The sequence below is a fragment of the Crinia signifera genome, chromosome 7 (assembly GCF_055691185.1).
Source record: "Crinia signifera chromosome 7, ASM5569118v1, whole genome shotgun sequence".
Classification (NCBI taxonomy): Eukaryota; Metazoa; Chordata; class Amphibia; order Anura; family Myobatrachidae; genus Crinia; species Crinia signifera.
In genome coordinates, this window is record NC_139223.1 from 9,457,905 (window position 1) to 9,475,104 (window position 17,200).

Sequence of the window (17,200 nt, forward strand, 5' to 3'; positions counted from 1 at the left end):
CTCCCACCTACCCTTATGTTGCGAAAATACAGATGGGGCTTGTCCCATCTTTGCAGGGCTGGCGTTTCTAATGCCAGCCCCGCCATCACGCCATTCCCGCCAGGGGGCGCGTGCGCACAAGACACTCACGCACCCCCTGGCAACGGAGCCTGCCTCCAGTCCCCGCCGTCTCCCCCGCTTTTGCTGAAGGTACCCCTCGCCACCCCGATCGCCCACCTAACCCTCCCCATCTCCCTGAAGCGGAGACGGGCAGGACACGCAGCATCCCTACCGAGAGACTGGGACGCGCGTGCGTGTGAGACGCATGCATTTCCCAGTTCAGTGTAGACCCTGTCCGCCGGCACTCACCAGCGGGGAGGGTCAGGTGAGCCCCGGCAGGGGCTACATCTGTAGGACATGTCTACCAAACTACTGTGGCTGAAATGAGGTGCAAAATGGAATTGCTCTTGAACCCTCCCACCCACCCTTATGTTGAGGAAATAGGACATGCACACTTTAACAAACCAATCATTTAAGTGGCAGGGCCTATCAAACTACTGTGGCTAAAATGATTGGTTCATTTGGACCCCCACAAAACAAGTTGGTAAAGAAAAAATAGAGGTGCAAGATAAAATTGTCCTTGGGTCCTCCCACCCACCCTTATGTTGCGAAAATAGGACATGCACACTTTAACAGACCAATCATTTCAGCGACAGGGCCTACCAAAAATCTGTGGCAAAAATGATTGGTTCGTTTGGACCCCCACAAAATGAGCTGGCAGAGAAAAAAAGAGGTGCAAGATGGGATTGTTCTTGGGTCCTCCCACCCACCGTTATGTTGCGGAAATAGGACATGCACACTTTAACAAACCAATCATTTCAGTGACAGGGCCTACCAAATTACTGTGGCTGAAATGATTGGTTTGTTTGGGACCCCAGACAAAAATAGTAATTAATCTCTCCCTGTACAAACTGGCTCTATAGAGACAAGATGTCGTCACCATCCTCCTCTGATTCCTCACCCCCTTCAGAGTGCACTTACTCATCCTCAAAGATTATCAATTCATCCCGCTGGATTCCACAATCACAGGTCCCCCTGTAGTCTCTAGAAGCAATTACTGGTCTTCATTGAAGAATTGATAATTAATTTTGATGAACATCATCTTCTCCATATTTTGCGTAAGCAACCTCCTTCACCACTCTCTGACCAGGTTACCCCGCTGCACTAAAGACTCTTTCAGAGTACACACTGGAGGGGGGGAACTCAGGTCATATAGAGCCAGTTTGTCCAGGGGCCTCCAAACTGCCTTTTTTTTCCTGCCAGACATGTCTTCTAGGATGCTGTCACCAAAGTAATCCTTCTCAATGGTGACAGCATCCAATGCAGCGACAGTAGACATGTCAGCAATCCTTGGCAGGTCCTTCAGTCCGGACCAGATGTCCAAACTCGCTCCAGTTTGCCCTGCATCCCTGCCAGCGGGTCGTTTAGGAAATCTCAGCTGTTTCAGAGAAAATGAAGGAGGAGCTGTTGCCATGCCACAGTCCACTTCAGATGACACCCCCCCACCCCCGCTATTCGCGGCACCCCCTGCGACCCCCCTCCTGCTATTCGCACCCCCCTGACCCCCCTGACCCCCTTCCGGCATTTCCACCCGCCAGCGGACCCCCGCGACCCCGCTCCCGCATTTCACATACCCCCGTGAGAATGGGGGATCCTGTACTGCCACAAGCAGGTGCCGGCCTGTAGGTGAAAAATCCATCCCTAGCTGCCGCACTGCAGGTTCCCCCACTGCCAGAAGTGTCCCCACGGTCCTCTGCACCAGCGCCACAACTTTTATCAATGTCTTGACCACATACCCTTACTCCCTCCCAGTGGGAGGAGACGCTCACCCACTGCCGGGAGCTGCATACTGTCCCCCACCCTCCTCCAGTTCTAGGGATGCCCATCGACCATTAATGATTTCAAGTCATCGATGGTTTATGGCCGATGTTGAATACTTTTGCAATCAAGGTGGGAGGACCAGATGGTTTCCCTACATCGATGGCAAAGGAGAACCGATCATGCTTCACATTTTTTATGGTGCTGGGACATAGAGCATAGCTCTGCCTGCCCACACCAAAAAACAGTCCCGCCACTGAGTTCTGATTGTACCACGGCCTATTCAGTCAGATATAATGGATGACCACCAATAGCTAAAACAATCGATGGTTATCCAAGTAATATTTTACTACTATCGATGGCAGGGTGCAAAATCGCCATCAATGCCAACCATCGATGGCGTCTGCACCAATGCCCATCCCTACTCTGCAACAGGCAAAAACCTTTACTACCCCTCATGCCCACATACCTCTACCACTGCCCTGCCTCCTGTTCTCCTGCCCCGTAACTTCCGCCAGTGGGGACCCGCTCACCTTGTGTTGCCCACATTCCCCTATCATGCTTTACCACCCAGCCTCCTGCTCTCATGCACCCTAACTTCCACCCAGTAGGAGGAGACACTGACTCAGGGGCACCATCCTGTACTCCTGTGCTGCCACGCTGGACCCTCACCCACTGGCAGAAGATGCACAGTGTCCCCCACCCTCCTCTTTAGTCCCCCGTATGCCCACACACCCCTATCACTACCCAGCTTCCTGGTCTCCTGAACCAGAACTTCCACCACTGGGAGGTCGTTGACGCTGTGTTGCCCACATACCCCTATCATGCCTCATAGCCCAGCCTCCTGCTCTCATGCACCCTAACTCCCACCCAGTAGGAGGAGACACTGACTCAGGGGCACCGTCCTGTACTCATGTGCTGCCACGCTGGACCCTCACCCACTGGCAGAAGCTGCACAGTGTCCCCCACCCTCCTCTTTAGTCCTCCTTATGCCCACGCACCCCTATCACTACCCAGCCTCCTGTTTTCCTGTGTCGTGACCTCAGCCAGTGGGGAGCCGCTGACTCAAAAACACCCTACTATACTATTGCACACACACACACCTAAACAACATGCACACACAGCCCCCCCCCCCCCCCCACCCATAAAAGTCACTGTACAATCCACACTATCAATGTACATCTTACGCTGTAACCACTTTTTAATTAAACAAAACAATACACACCCCCTTCCACATCATATGCTCTCTATTTAACACATTTCACCTATAACTCAAGTTGCAATACAGGCCATCTTTCATTCACGATGAATCGCCTATTACAGTAATAAGAGGGAAGTGCAGGAACAGATCATTGTGTCCTGCTGGAGAGGGCATGCTGGGAGGTATGTGTATGTGTATGTATATATATATATATATATATATATATATATATATATATATATATATATATATACTAGGAGATTTATTGCGCTCTTCACACCGTCGTAAGGGGCTCCGCCCTTTAACATGTGAACACCTTTATTGCAGGAAATATGGTTTGGGCTGGTGTGGTTGTTTAGCAGGTGGTGTAGTTGAAGGTGTGTGGGGGGTGTTGCATGTGGGTGGTGTAGGTGTGTGAGGTGCTGGGGCGAGAGTGCTGTAGGTGGAAGAGTGGTGGTAGGGGTTGTGGGTGTCGGAGGTGTTGGAGGGGTGGGTGGGGGATTTTGGTGTGGCTTAGGGAAGGGGTTTGGTGTGCTGTGGATGTGGTAAAGGTTGGTGTACTATTGGTGGTGGAATGGTGGGTATGGGTACACTGGGGGTGTGGGAGGTGCAGTTGCTGTGTTTGTGCAAGTTGATGCACGGGTGGTTGCATGTGGTAGTGGTGTGGGTGGGTGAGGGTGGTGTTGGGAGGGTGGAAAGGGTGTTTGGGTGGGCTTGTGTCAGGTGGGGGGATCCTGTGGGTGTGTTGGTTAGGTACGTGGGTGGACTGGTTACGTCCGGGCAGTGGCATGGATGCTTTGGGTGTGTGAAGTGTGGGGGCGGTGGTGGTGTGGGTGGGGGAAGGCTGGGTGCATGTTCAGAGGTACCCCTGGTGCGCTGACCACAAACCTGTGGTGTGCTCTGCTCTGATGACCCATACAATCTTCACTGTCAGCTCCCCATGGCCTCTGATGTCCCCCTGCCGCTGCCTAGCACAGTGGGACACCTGGTGAGCTGGCGGCTGTGTGCTCTGGTGCTCCACTCTGCTGACAGAGTAAGGAAACTGTAGAAAGAAAAAAAGGAACGACTCTCTCTTTTGTTGGGGCACTCTTTAGTTTTGTGATTACGTATCGTAATCAATTGAAAACTTTAGTCTGAATTTAGAGTGGTCTGAGGTGAAATGTGGGTGGGATATTTTGTACTAGCTCAAAAAAAGGGGAGGAGGGGGGGGGGGGGAAGGTTTTTTACCACTGGTTCCGGCGGCTCTATAGTGAGGGCCTGCCTGTAAGGGTAAATTCTTGAAGGGGGCTGTGTCAGTCAAGTGGGAGAATGCTAATTGCACATCGAGTCCTTTCCCATTTCCGACCAGTGCCCCCTGTTTAAACAATACGTTGATCCCCATGACAACCTACTACCATTAAGGAATGTGAGGTCTCATAATATCTCCGACCACCTGAACACCAAGTAATGGAATACTGGCACGGAGCCCTAAACAGTGAAACATATTACCAGGTCTTCTGACAGCCACAGCATTCAATTGAGAGTTGTTTGCATATCCAATCAAATGACAGCAGCCACAGGCTAAATAGGAGGCTGACAAGCCCCCTTACACACACCCTGACGAAGCCCAAAAGGTGAAACGATCGTTGGTGATAGAGGGAGTGACGCTGTTACCAAGCGCCTCCCGCAGCAGCCGCATCTACGTGACTCCTCAGATGCCGCTTGGAGATTTTAGGGAGCAGCTCCGACATTGAACGCCTCCCGCAGCAGCCCCACTAGTCTGCAAAAGACCGCCACAGTGCCGTGCAGCTTTGGGCAGACACATGCAGAAGCCGGGTCCACGGGATCTCCCAGGCACTTTCCGGCTACATAGAGAGCAGCGCTGTAACCGACCCCTATCAGCCTGCAGAATAAGACCTATAGGACTGCACACTGTTCGGTGCACACTCTCAGCTGCAATATACAAGTGACCACACAGGTGCCGTCATAGGGCGCCTCCAGAAGCAGCACCAATTATCTACACAAGACTGTCCAGGTGCCGAACAAGTGTACGCTGTACACAGACAGGTAACTCTTTCTCCCGCATCCCACCGTTACCTCTCCTGCCCCGCGTTACCCAGCTTCCTTTTCTCCCCCCTTCTTCTCCAAACCCCCCCCCCCCCCCACCCTCCATGCCCATTTCGTAACCCACTATCTATCTGCCTCACTAGCTGGATCTCTGATAGGTGCCGCTCATCCTCCACCACTGTATTCTAACATAGATGTGGAGGACAGCAGCACACCTATCCCAGCACTGGCTGTACACCTTGTCTTAGACATAAACCTATCGCTCAGGGAGCACTCATCTGGGCACAACACCCAGGACCTACCCTGCACTGGACCAAGTCTAAACAGGGGAATCTGGATGCTCACCCAGACAGCAGCATCCCTACTTTATTGCTTTTGCTAAATATCCCTCCTTTGCGCCAATTCAAGCTCGCTCACCCGCCATACCTTTAAGGTCCGTCGACAAATTGACGGTAACCAGCACGGGGTGTTGAAAGTACTATGAGAGAAGGGTGACCTCTCCCATAAATATACATTTATTCTGCCCCGGGCTAACAGGTATATAAAGCTGGGCAGCAGCCGCTTGCTACAGAGGATCACATAGAGCATTTTCATTTTCCACCTCTGACCTGGTCCCCTACAAGGTTGGGTATATCCCCCACAATACCCATAAAAGCCCACTCTCACCAAGTGGCAGCTGACAGTTGGAGCAGACAACCTGCCTGAGGGGAAAGGAGACTTTCCAGCCTCGAACCAGACTCTCCCTTCTGTTACGGGTATATAAAGTCGGTGGGACTACCCATGCCTATTTGGCATACCAGGACTCTAACTGTTACTTCCTTCCCACCCTACCTTGCCTCCCTTCATTTCAGTCCCATCCCTGTCTCCTTGCGGGAGAAAGAGTCAGTTTATACTGCTACCTTTACCCTTGAATGAAAATTGCCTGTTTAGACAACCTTACATATGGAATGTAAATACCGAGTGAATTTTCTCTCATGATTCTGTGAGACAGACTGCATATCTGCTCATCTGGCAGCGGTTGCATGTACAATTAGAACACACATATGATAGAGGTGCAATTATAGAATAGTAGGAAAGTCAGTATCAATCTTTACATCCATACTCTCCTCCTATAATCTCTCTTTCTCTCTTTCTGTGGTGTTCTACCGTATTTCCTTATAACAGGAAGGTAACTGCAGCCGATATTTTATTGCACGAGACTGTGAGGATATACTTATTCTATCAATAAAATATTCACCCTTCCAAGGGATTACGGTTAATTGGGCTAAAATAAGCCTGTATGGTGTGTCCTCTCAGTGGCGCCGGAACAGGGGGGGCGAGGGGGCAGCTTGCCCCCCCCCCAAAAAAAATTACTGAGGCGCTAAAGCAGCTGTGCGGGCGGGCGGCTGATTAATCAGTAATATAGGCGGGCGGGCGGTGGGCTGATTAAGCTTGATCCAGCCTCCCACCCGTCCGCCTATATTACTGATTAATCGCAGCCGCCCGCCCGCACAGCTGCTTTAGCGCCTCAGCAAGAATCCGATTCCTATTCGCAGCCATCCGCCCACATGGATGACTGCTGCGGGGAGATTTTGAGAACCAGCACCCGCCAATCACAGTGGCTGTGGATGTGATGCGTCCACAGTGATTGGCGGGCGTGATGCGGGCCGTAGGGAGGGAGACTGGTCGCGTGGATCAGTGCATGGGCGGGAGCCGCGGGAGCATCCTACAACAGCCGCAGCAGCAGCCATCACGCTGTGCTGCCACAACTAAAACTTAAAGGTAAATGCTGCTCCTCTCACCCTCCCTTCCCCAGTGACTGACAGATCCAGGGGTTGTCATTTACCCCTGGATTCACACCCAAACAGGTTTATGTGATTATGTCTGATTATCATAATCAGAGATAATCACATAAATCTGTTTGGGGGTGACACTGCCACTTTTTCCACTTTTTACGAGTAAATGACAACCCCTGGATTAATGTCAGTCCTGGTGTCTCTGGCCACATGTATATGCCGCTGCCCAGTGTATAATGCCCACGTGTATATGCCGCTGCCCTGTGTTTAATGCCCATGCGTAAATGCCGCTGCCTTGTGTATAATGCCCACGCATATATGCCGCTGCCCTGTGAATAATGCCCATGCATATATGCCGCTGCCCTGTGTATAATGCCCACGTGTATATGCCGCTGCCAGTGTGTATAGTGCCCGGGGGTAACATATAGCAATTTAGGGGGCGCCAAAATGAGATTATATCTTGCCCCCCCCCCAACCTAAAAACGTTCCAGCGCCCCTGTGTCCTCTTGTACAGTAATGATAATCATGACCTATTGACATGTCTCCCTATTAAGGAATTAAAAACTTTGTATAGATGTCATGATGATGTTTGAGGTTTGAATTGGTTTATTGGTTTGACAAACACACTGTTGTAAATTGCATACAATGTAATCAACCTTTCTAGAAAGGTCAATCTTGCTGAGAACTTCTCTGCTCAGGAAAGGAAACATTGTGGTACAGGTTGAGTATCCCGTATCCGTATATCTCTTATCCGAATTATTCCAAAAACCGTGGTTTTTGTAATCATTCAATTTTTTTTATTTTTTGTACCCCCCTAACCCTCTTTTCATACTTACCAAGTCCCAGGGCGTCCACAGCAGTCCTCCGACATCTTCTCCAGGGTCTCCAGCGGTCCCAGGAATGCATTGCGCGAGTGCGCGCGCCGGTGACGTCACCGGTGCGCGCGCACACTCGCGCAATGCATTCCTGGGACCGCTGGAGATCCGGAGAAGATGCCGGAGGCCTGCTGTGGACGCCCGGGGACTGCGTGGACGCCGAGGGACCACCGGACACCACCAGGGGACAGGTAAGTATGGCTAAAACAATTTATTCCAAAAACCGGAATATTCCCCTATCCGGAATGCTCGTGGTCCCGAGCATTTCGGATAGGGGATACTCAACCTGTACAGGACATAAGATCACGTCTGTATTGTGATCCCTTTCTGGGAGGTGTGAATTGATTAGGTTGTTTTATAAAACACACTTTCGTAAGTTGTATACATTACAATTAACCTTACTAGAAAGGCTAACCGTGCTGACAATCTCCTTGCCTGAGAGAGGAAACACTGTGATACAGGATATATGTTTATGCTTGTATTTTGACCCTTTTCTGAGGAAATTAGCACTTTCTTTCTCGTCTCTTATCATTATCTGTATATACCACGTCACTTGACCTGAGGCTTACCAGATGGTACATCTCTGGCCAGAGAAAGCAATAATTTAACCATAGTGTATACGATTTTGTGGGGAATAAGAATCTGTGTGTGATATACAAATACACCAATCCCCTAACGGTATATATTGTATAACCAGTTAGAAAGTGTGAACCCTGTTTAGTACCAGCTACCTACCAAGCCTCTAAGCATATATATAACCCCAGGATCTAGCCTGCCCGTCGCAGGAACATCCAAGCCCTAACAGTGTAACCCCTGACCCCTAAATAACTAAACCCCCTCCCTAAAACAGGGACTTTTGAAACAGTGGGATAGCCATTTATGTCAAGGGACAGGGCCTACTGACCCCACTTGGGAATCTGTATACAACAAACCTCAGTGGAGGTAGTACAAGAGGACATAGTGCCCTTGGGGCACAGATACTCAAGTGTGACCCAATACATGTCTATATGTTTATGTGTTTGTGTGTCAAACATCTGTAAACGTCTGTCTAGTACCTATTTTATCCAATACTTAATAAAAGTTAATTTTTAGATTCTAATAACTCACCTAGAGGTGGAACACTCCACCCCTTATTTCGATGTGCAACTAGCATTCTCCCACTTGACTGACACAGCCCCCTTCAAGAATTTACCCTTACAGGCAGGCCCTCACTATAGAGCCGCCAGAACCAGTGGTAAAACACCTTCCCCCCCCCCTCCTCCCCTTTTTTGAGCTAGTACAAAATATCCCACCCACATTTCACCTCAGACCACTCTAAATTCAGACTGAAGTTTTCAATTGATTACGATACGTAATCACAAAACTAAAGAGTGCCCCAACAAAAGAGAGTCGTTCCTTTTTTCTTTCTACAAATTCTTTCTCTCTAGGGCGCACCTCCACACCCGCGATTAACAAGGGAACCTCCTGTTCTCATAATATAAACTTATTGTTGACTTTAACATTTATCTATCCATATTTATTGACTATGATACAAACCTGTGCACTGGTCCATCTTCCCCTTCCCCCTTTCCTTTAAATTTAGAGTAAGGAAACTGGCAGCACTGGCCAGCTTCCCGTGGCCTCTCATGTCCCCCTGGTGAGCTGGCGGCTGCGTGCTCTGGTGCTCCACTCTGCTGACAAAGTAAGGAAACTGGCGGCACTGGCCAGCTCCCCGTGGCCTCTCATGTCCCCCTGGTGAGCTGGCGGTTGTGTGCTCTGGTGCAGTGGCGTAAGTTTGTCCATGTCGCCCGGAGGCAAGCTAATAGCTGGTGCCCCCCATAGATAGATAGCTAGAGAGAATGATAAAAAGGGGTAGCAAGCAAGAGCGAGAATCATGGAGAAGAGAGAAAGAAGGGTGTCAGTGAGAAAGAAAGAATGTCAGGGGATAAGGGAAAGTGAGGAAATTATAGGGGAGAGCGAGAGAGTGTCAGGAATAGAGAGAAGGGGGTGAGAGAGGATTTAAGGGTAAGAGAGAGAGGGGTCAGGTACAAAGAGAGAGGGGAGGTCTTGTAGAGAGAAGGGGGGTTATGCGTGAGAGAGTGAGAATGGGGTCAGGCAGAGCGAGGGATGCGGTGAGAGGGGGGTTAGGCAGAGAAGGGGGGTCCGGTAAAGAGAGATGTGTTACAGAGTGGCCTGGCAGAGGGGGATTGGGTGGGTTAGGCAGAGAGAGAGGGGGGACTACATAAAGAGAGAGGGGGTTCATGCAAAGAGAGATGGGTGATAGTGGTGTCAGACAGAGAGAGAGAGAGAGGTCAGGCAAAGAGATGGGTGACAGTGAGGTCAGGCAGAGAGAGATGGGTAACAGTGGGGCCTGGAAGAGAGGGATTGGGTGGGAGGGGGGTTAGGCAGAGAGAGAGGGGGGGTCCAGCCAAAGAGATGAGTGCAAGTGGGGTTAGGCAGAGAGAGAGGGGGGTCAGGCAAAGAGAGATGGGTGACAGTGGGGCCTGAGGAGGGGAGAGAAGGAGAGAGAGAGAGTAGGAGAGAGAGAGAGAGAAGGAGAGAGAGAGAGAGAAGGAGAGAGAGAATCAGGTAAAGGTACCTTCTCCATTCTCCTGGTACGGTGGCGCATGTTTCTGGGTTCAGCCCCCAGGGCCTCAATCAGTCCTGCTTAGATCTAGGCTGCTGTAGTGGCCTCAGCAGGCCCTGCGCAGCGGCTGCATGGAGGCGCTTTTCTGCAGGTGGTAGCAGATTAGCTGCTGCGGAGGTGGCCGGTGGCACAGATATTTGTGCACTTTGGATGCAGTGTTGGGGGAAGGTGCCGTGGGGATGCTTCTCCCCGGGGAACCCTCAAAAGTGGCTGGTGACGGGAGGCGGGGCTGACACCCGGCAGAAGCTCACGGACACGCCGCTAGGTTACTGGACCTGTCTGCTGCTCAGTGCTGCCGGAAGCTGCTGCGCTCAGGCAAGGTCAAATTTATATTTCTTTTGGGAGGCGGAGCGGGGGTGATGGGGGACGCCACTGCTGCATACAAAAGGGTGTTTGCGCAAGGCAGAGGCTGATGATCCATGTGGGTGTGGGGGGTTGACCCTTGGACAGGGCGTAGAGGTTGGGCATCAAGGGGTGGTGAGGGTGTCCGGATAGAGAGGCGGGGGTCGCCGTGTGTAGGCGTGGGGCAGGGTTTGGTCGTGGATGGGTGGGCATGGGGAGTGTTGGGAGGTTGTGTGCTGGAAGGGATGCGTTGGGGGGGCGCGGTGTGTAGCCGTGGGGCGGACTTTGGGCGGTCATGGGGAGTGGCGGCCGAGGAGGGGGCGGATAGTGTGGGAGCTGCTGTGTAGGACGGAGGGCAAGGGGTGGGGGGGGTGTAGAACGGAAGTGGCCAGGTTTTGCAGTGTGGCTAACGGTGAACGGGCCTGTCAATTGCCCGTGGAAGCCCGCCCACCGTTAGCTACACTGATTGTGAGTGACGGAATCTGGCTAAATATATAAGAGATTAGTGTACTGCTGCTGAGATCCTATACAGGTGACGGCAGTCACCTCCTGGAGAGGTGCATGCTGGGAGGTATGTATATATATATATATATATATATATATAGTGTACTGCTGCTGAGATCCTATACAGGTGATGGCAGTCATACAGTAATAAGAGGGAGGTGCAGGAGCAGAGCATTGTGTCCTCCTGGAGAGGTGCATGCTGGGAGATATGTATATATATATATATATATATATATATAGTGTACTGCTGCTGAGATCCTATACAGGTGATGGCAGTCATACAGTAATAAGAGGGTGGTGCAGGAGCAGAGCATTGTGTCCTCCTGGAGAGGGGCATGCTGGGAGGTATGTATATATATATATATATAGTGTACTGCTGCTGAGATCCTATACAGGTGACGGCAGTCATACAGTAATAAGAGGGAAGTGCAGGAGCAGAGCATTGTGTCCTCCTGGAGAGGTGCATGCTGGGAGGTATGTATATACATTAGTGTACTGCTGCTGAGATCCTTTACAGGTGACGGCAGTCATACAGTAATAAGAGGGAAGTGCAGGAGCAGAGCATTATGTCCTCCTGGAGAGGTGCATGCTGGGAGGTATGTATATATATATATATATATAGTGTCCTCCTGGAGAGGGGCATGCTGGGAGGTATATATATATATATATATATATATATATATATATAGTGTACTGCTGCTGAGATCCTGTACAGGTGATGGCAGTCATACAGTAATAACAGGGAAGTGCAGGAGCAGAGCATTGTGTCCTCCTGGAGAGGTGCATGCTGGGAGGTATGTATATATATATATATATACTAGGTGATTCATCGCGCCCTACGGGCGCTCTTCACACCGTCGTAAGGGGCTGCGCCCCCTTAATTTGTGAACCTTTGTATATGAGAAATATGGTTAGAATTGTATGAAAGATGCCCTGTATTGCAACTTAGGTGTCCGCGAATCGCAGGAGGGGGGGTCGCGGGGGGTGCCGCGAATTGCAGGAGGGGGGGTCGCGGGGGTGCCGCGAATTGCAGGAGGGGGGGTTGTGGGGGGGTGGATGCTGCGAATCGCGGGAGGGGAGGGATTGCAGAGAATCGCGGGAGGGGGGTCGCGGGGTGGGTTGCCGCAAATCGCGGGAGGGGGGTTACGGGGGCGGGGGTTGCGGCGAATCATGGGAGGGGGGGTCGCGGGGGGTGTGCCGTGAATCACGGGAGGGGGGGTCACGGGGTGGGGTGCCGAGAATCGCGGGGGGTGTGTGTGTGTGCTGTGAATCGCGGGAGTGGGGGTTGTGGGGGGGGGGGTGTGACGCGAATCGCCACAAGAAAAAATCACAGAAAGGTCAACACATGTAAATGTTGACATAAGTGTGGCACTTCATTGGTGTCCATGTCGACACATGAGAATGAATATGAAAAAATGAAAAAAAAAACTTCAAAAACTCATGTCAACCTTTTTCATTGTCGACCATAGCCATGTCAGTGTTTTCCATGTGCAATTTAATTCTGGAGCTGCCGCAAATCGCGGGGAGGTGCCGCGAATTGCGTGAGGGGGGGTCGAGGGTTTGGGTGCCGCGAATCACGGGAGGGGGGGTTAAGGGGTCAGTGGTTGCGGCGAATCATGGGAGGGGGGGTCGCGGGGGGTGTGCCGTGAATCACGGGAGGGGGGTCACGGGGTGGGGTGCCGAGAATCGCAGGGGAGGTGTGTGTGTGTGTGCCGTGAATCGCGGGAGTGGGGGTTGCGGGGGGGGTGGGGGGAGGTGACGCGAATCGCCACAAGAAAAAATCACCACAGAAAGGTCAACACATGTAAATGTTGACATAAGTGTGGCACTTCATTGGTGTCCATGTCGACACATGACAATGAATATGAAAATATTCAATAAATGAAAAAAAAAAACTTCAAAAACTCATGTCAACCTTTTTCATTGTCGACCATAGCCATGTCAGTGTTTTCCATGTGCAATTTAATTCTGGAGCTGCCGCGAATCACGGGGGGGGGGGTGCCGCGAATTGCGGGAGGGGGGGTCGCGGGGTGGGTGCCGCGAATCGCGGGTGGGCAGGGTTCACAGGGGTTCCGGTGGGGGGTTGCCGCGAATTGCGGGAGGGGGGGGGTCACGGGGGTGCCGCGAATCGCGGGAGGGGGGGTTGCGGGGGGGTGTGACGCGAAACGCCACAAGAAAAAATCAACACAGAAAGGTCAACACATGTAAATGTTGACATAAGTGTGGCACTTCATTGATGTCCATGTCGACACATGACAATGAATATGAAAACATTAAAAAAATTAAAAATAAATCTTCAAAAACTCATGTCAACCTTTTTCATTGTCGACCATAGCCATGTCAGTGTTTTGCATGTGCCATTTAATCTTGGAGCTGCTGCGAATTGCGGGGGGGGTGCCGCGAATCGCAGGGGGGGTGCCGCGAATCGTGCAAGGGGGGGTCGCGGGGGGGTTCTTTTTGCCGCGAATCGCGGGAGGGAGGTCGCGGGGGGTGTGTTTTTTCCGCAAATCGGGGGGGGGGGTCGCGGGGGAGGGTTTGCCGCGATTCACGGGAGGGTCGCAGGGTGGTGGTTATGCCGCGAATTGCGGGAGGGGTCGTGGGGGGGTTCTTTTTGCAGCGAATCGCGGGAGGGGGGGTCGTGCGGGTGTTTTTGCGGCGAAACGCGGTAGGAGGGGTCGCGGGGGAGCGGGTGTTTTTTCCCGCGAATCGCGGGAGGGCGTGCGGGGGGGGGGGAGGTTTTGCCGCAAATCGCGGGAGGGGGGCGCTCACCTGGTGGCTGTGGAGTAGCAGTGCTGGGCAACATGGGAAGGCAGAGGGTGTCTGGCACGGGTGTCTGGCACTGTCTGTGGGCTCACTGGGCTGGTTCTCTGTCACATACCTCCCAACATGACCCAATGCTCTGTTTCTAAACTTCCCCTTAATGTATGATTGCCATCACCTGTTTTAAACAGGTTAATTTCTCAGAAAGGTGTTCAGCACAGATGAAGGCAATCACACATTAAGAAGAAAGTCCAGGAACAGAGCGTTATAGACACAGACACCCACTTTGAGTGACAGATGTAGCCAAATATATAGGAGATATATATATATATATATATATATATATATATATATATATATATCAGTGTACTGCTGCTGAGATCCTATACAGGTGATGGCAGTCATACAGTAATAAGAGGGAGTTTGAATTTGAAAAAACTCAGGAGCCCGAGGTGTTCTCCCCACCACCAGTGCTGTGCCTAAACACGTGCAAAGGAGGCCGTGAAATCGAATGGGTCTGTCTCCGAAGAGACAGGGCCCCGTTTTTCCCCTAACCCCTCTCAACCATAAGGCCGAAGAGGGGAAAATAGGGAACGGTGGGTCCTCTTCTCCGAAGCTCAGAGAGACCCTCATTCCTCAACCCCCGAAAGGGTTAGGACGGTGGGTCCTCCACACCCCATCGTTTGGAGAGACCCGCAGTGGACTTCCCTCCGCCTTGCGGCTCGGGGTCGTCCTCGGGGGGGCACGAAGCTCTCCCCAAAAGGCGAGAGCTTCGGCACATTGGGGAAATGGAAGGTCCAAAAGGGTCGACCACACTGCCCAAAAAAACGTGACAAAACTACAAAAAACAAGGAACGTGAAAAGTGACGAACGTGAGAGGGGAAGAGAAATAAATAATAAAGGACCCTAGCCAGAAGGCCAGGGTGGGGGTGTGAAAAATTGTCCTACCCCATCCAAAAGGACGAGGTAAGGACGTGAAGCGCATACCTAGAGGGAAAGTGCGCAGTGCTAGTGCTTACTAGTGCATGGTGATTTTGGGATCACCCGTGCATGTTCGGCACCCCCGAGTTTCCCCGGGGGCACAGTGCAGCCTCGGACTCCAAGCAGCCAGCCAGTCAGCGTCCGACCAAGTGTTTCTCCGTCTCAACAGCAGGCACTTTCCAGCCCCTGGCATGGGAATGGGTACTCCACTGGGCTTTTCGAAAGACTCCCTTAGGGGCTGCACCCCCCTCGGAAGAGCAATCTACTCGGTCCCAGTGTTTCTCCGCTCCCAGGGTTAAGATACTAGGCTGAGCTTTTCGCTGTGCCCAGGCCAGGAGTCTCAGTTTCCCCTGACCTGGACCAATCTACTCTGTCTCAGCTTTTCTCCGCTCCCTGGGAATGGATACTAGACTGAGCCTTTCGCTGACTCATCCTTCGGGGGCTACGAACCCCGTCAAGAGAGTCAAACTACTAGGCCCAGTGTTTCTCCTCCCTCTTACCAGTGGATTTACGGAAACAACACCTCCTACCAAAGGCAGAGGTGAAGGTACTCAGCCAGACTTTTCACCACTCCCAGGCAAAAAAGAGGGGTCCCACACCCTCCGCCCATCAGAGCAGCTACTCAGTCCAGCCTTTCTCTATTCCCCTGCAGAGGCCAGTCCATACCCACTGATAAGAACAGATACTACACTTGATCTTAGCCAAAAGGCCGAAAAGCGTAGTTTAACAGGGTGACCCGACCTGTTCTGGCTGGCCACAAACTCTTCAAGGGGATGGATGGGACCTTTCCATAGCAGGAAGAGGTCATCAATATAGCATACATAGAGATCAACATTCTGCTCCACACTGACATTATTGAGAATAAGATCTTTTTCTACTTGCCACATATAGGCGTTTGCAAAGGACGGGGCTACCGGGGATCCCATGGCACACCCCGTCCTTTGCAGATAGTAACTGCCGTCAAAGTAAAAATAGTTATGTGACAAAGTGTATCTCAGTAAGTCAATACTGGTCCTACTATTAACTTATTTATTGACTTACTGAGATACACTTTGTCACATAACTATTTTCACTTTGACGGCAGTTACTATCTGCAAAGGACGGGGTGTGCCATGGGATCCCCGGTAGCCCCGTCCTTTGCAAACGCCTATATGTGGCAAGTAGAAAAAGATCTTATTCTCAATAATGTCAGTGTGGAGCAGAATGTTGATCTCTACGTATGCTATATTGATGACCTCTTCCTGCTATGGAAAGGTCCCATCCATCCCCTTGAAGAGTTTGTGGCCAGCCAGAACAGGTCGGGTCACCCTGTTAAACTCACTTTAACCACTAGTACCACCTCCGTAGCGTTCCTAGACATCTCCATATCCATCCGTGATGGTACGCTCCACACATCCCTCTATGTCAAACCCACCGACTGCAACACATTATTGCGGCATGACAGCTTCCACCCCCGCAACACCGTCAAGAGCTTTACCCTATTCCCAGTTCCTCAGGGTGTGTAGGGTCACTGACACGGTGGAAGAATCTGAAAGACAACTTGACATCATGATTACTAAATTTGCGGATAGAGGGTATCCCCTAAAGGACCTTCGACAGGCCAAATGTAAAGCTCTTACACAAGACCGTAGAACCCTTATCATGAATACCTGTCCCAAGACTAAACAAGCCAGCATTCCCTGGGTCCATGAATATAGCACCACGAGCAACACAACTTCCCGCAATGCTAAGCAATGGTGGGAAATAGTGAAGTCAGACCCAGACCTCCCCATTTTTAAAAAATCCAAGCTCATGCCCAGCTACAAAAGAGGCCCTAATTTAAGAGATCTGCTCATTAAAACAGAAATTACTAATTTTGATACACCAACCCGTAACAGCAGAACTGGCAGAATAGGGTGTTATAGATGCCTGGGATGCACCACTTGCAGCTACTTAGTGAGCTGCAAAGAGATAGCCCATCTCTTCTCAGGCAAAACGTTTAAAATCAAGTGGCCCCTGACATGCACCACGGACCACGTTATTTATGTTATCCAATGCCCGTGCGGGCTTAACTACGTCGGGAAAACTGACTGCGCCTTTAAGGTGCGCATGGCACAACATCGCAGTGCCATTAGGGCAGCCTTGCAGTCTGGTAAAAGTGAGCAGCCGGTAGCACGGCACTTTGCCATGGCCAAGCATAATATGGCCATGCTCCGTTACAGAATTGTGGACCATGTCCCAGCCTCACTCAGAG

At 51.3% G+C, this 17,200-nt stretch overlaps 1 pseudogene; it reads right to left on the reverse strand.

Annotated features, from left to right (window-relative positions):
* Positions 1-15,552: 15,552 nt before the first annotated feature.
* On the reverse strand, positions 15,553-15,688 carry LOC146025472 (U2 spliceosomal RNA; annotated as a pseudogene).
* Between the last annotated feature and the right edge of the window lie 1,512 nt (positions 15,689-17,200).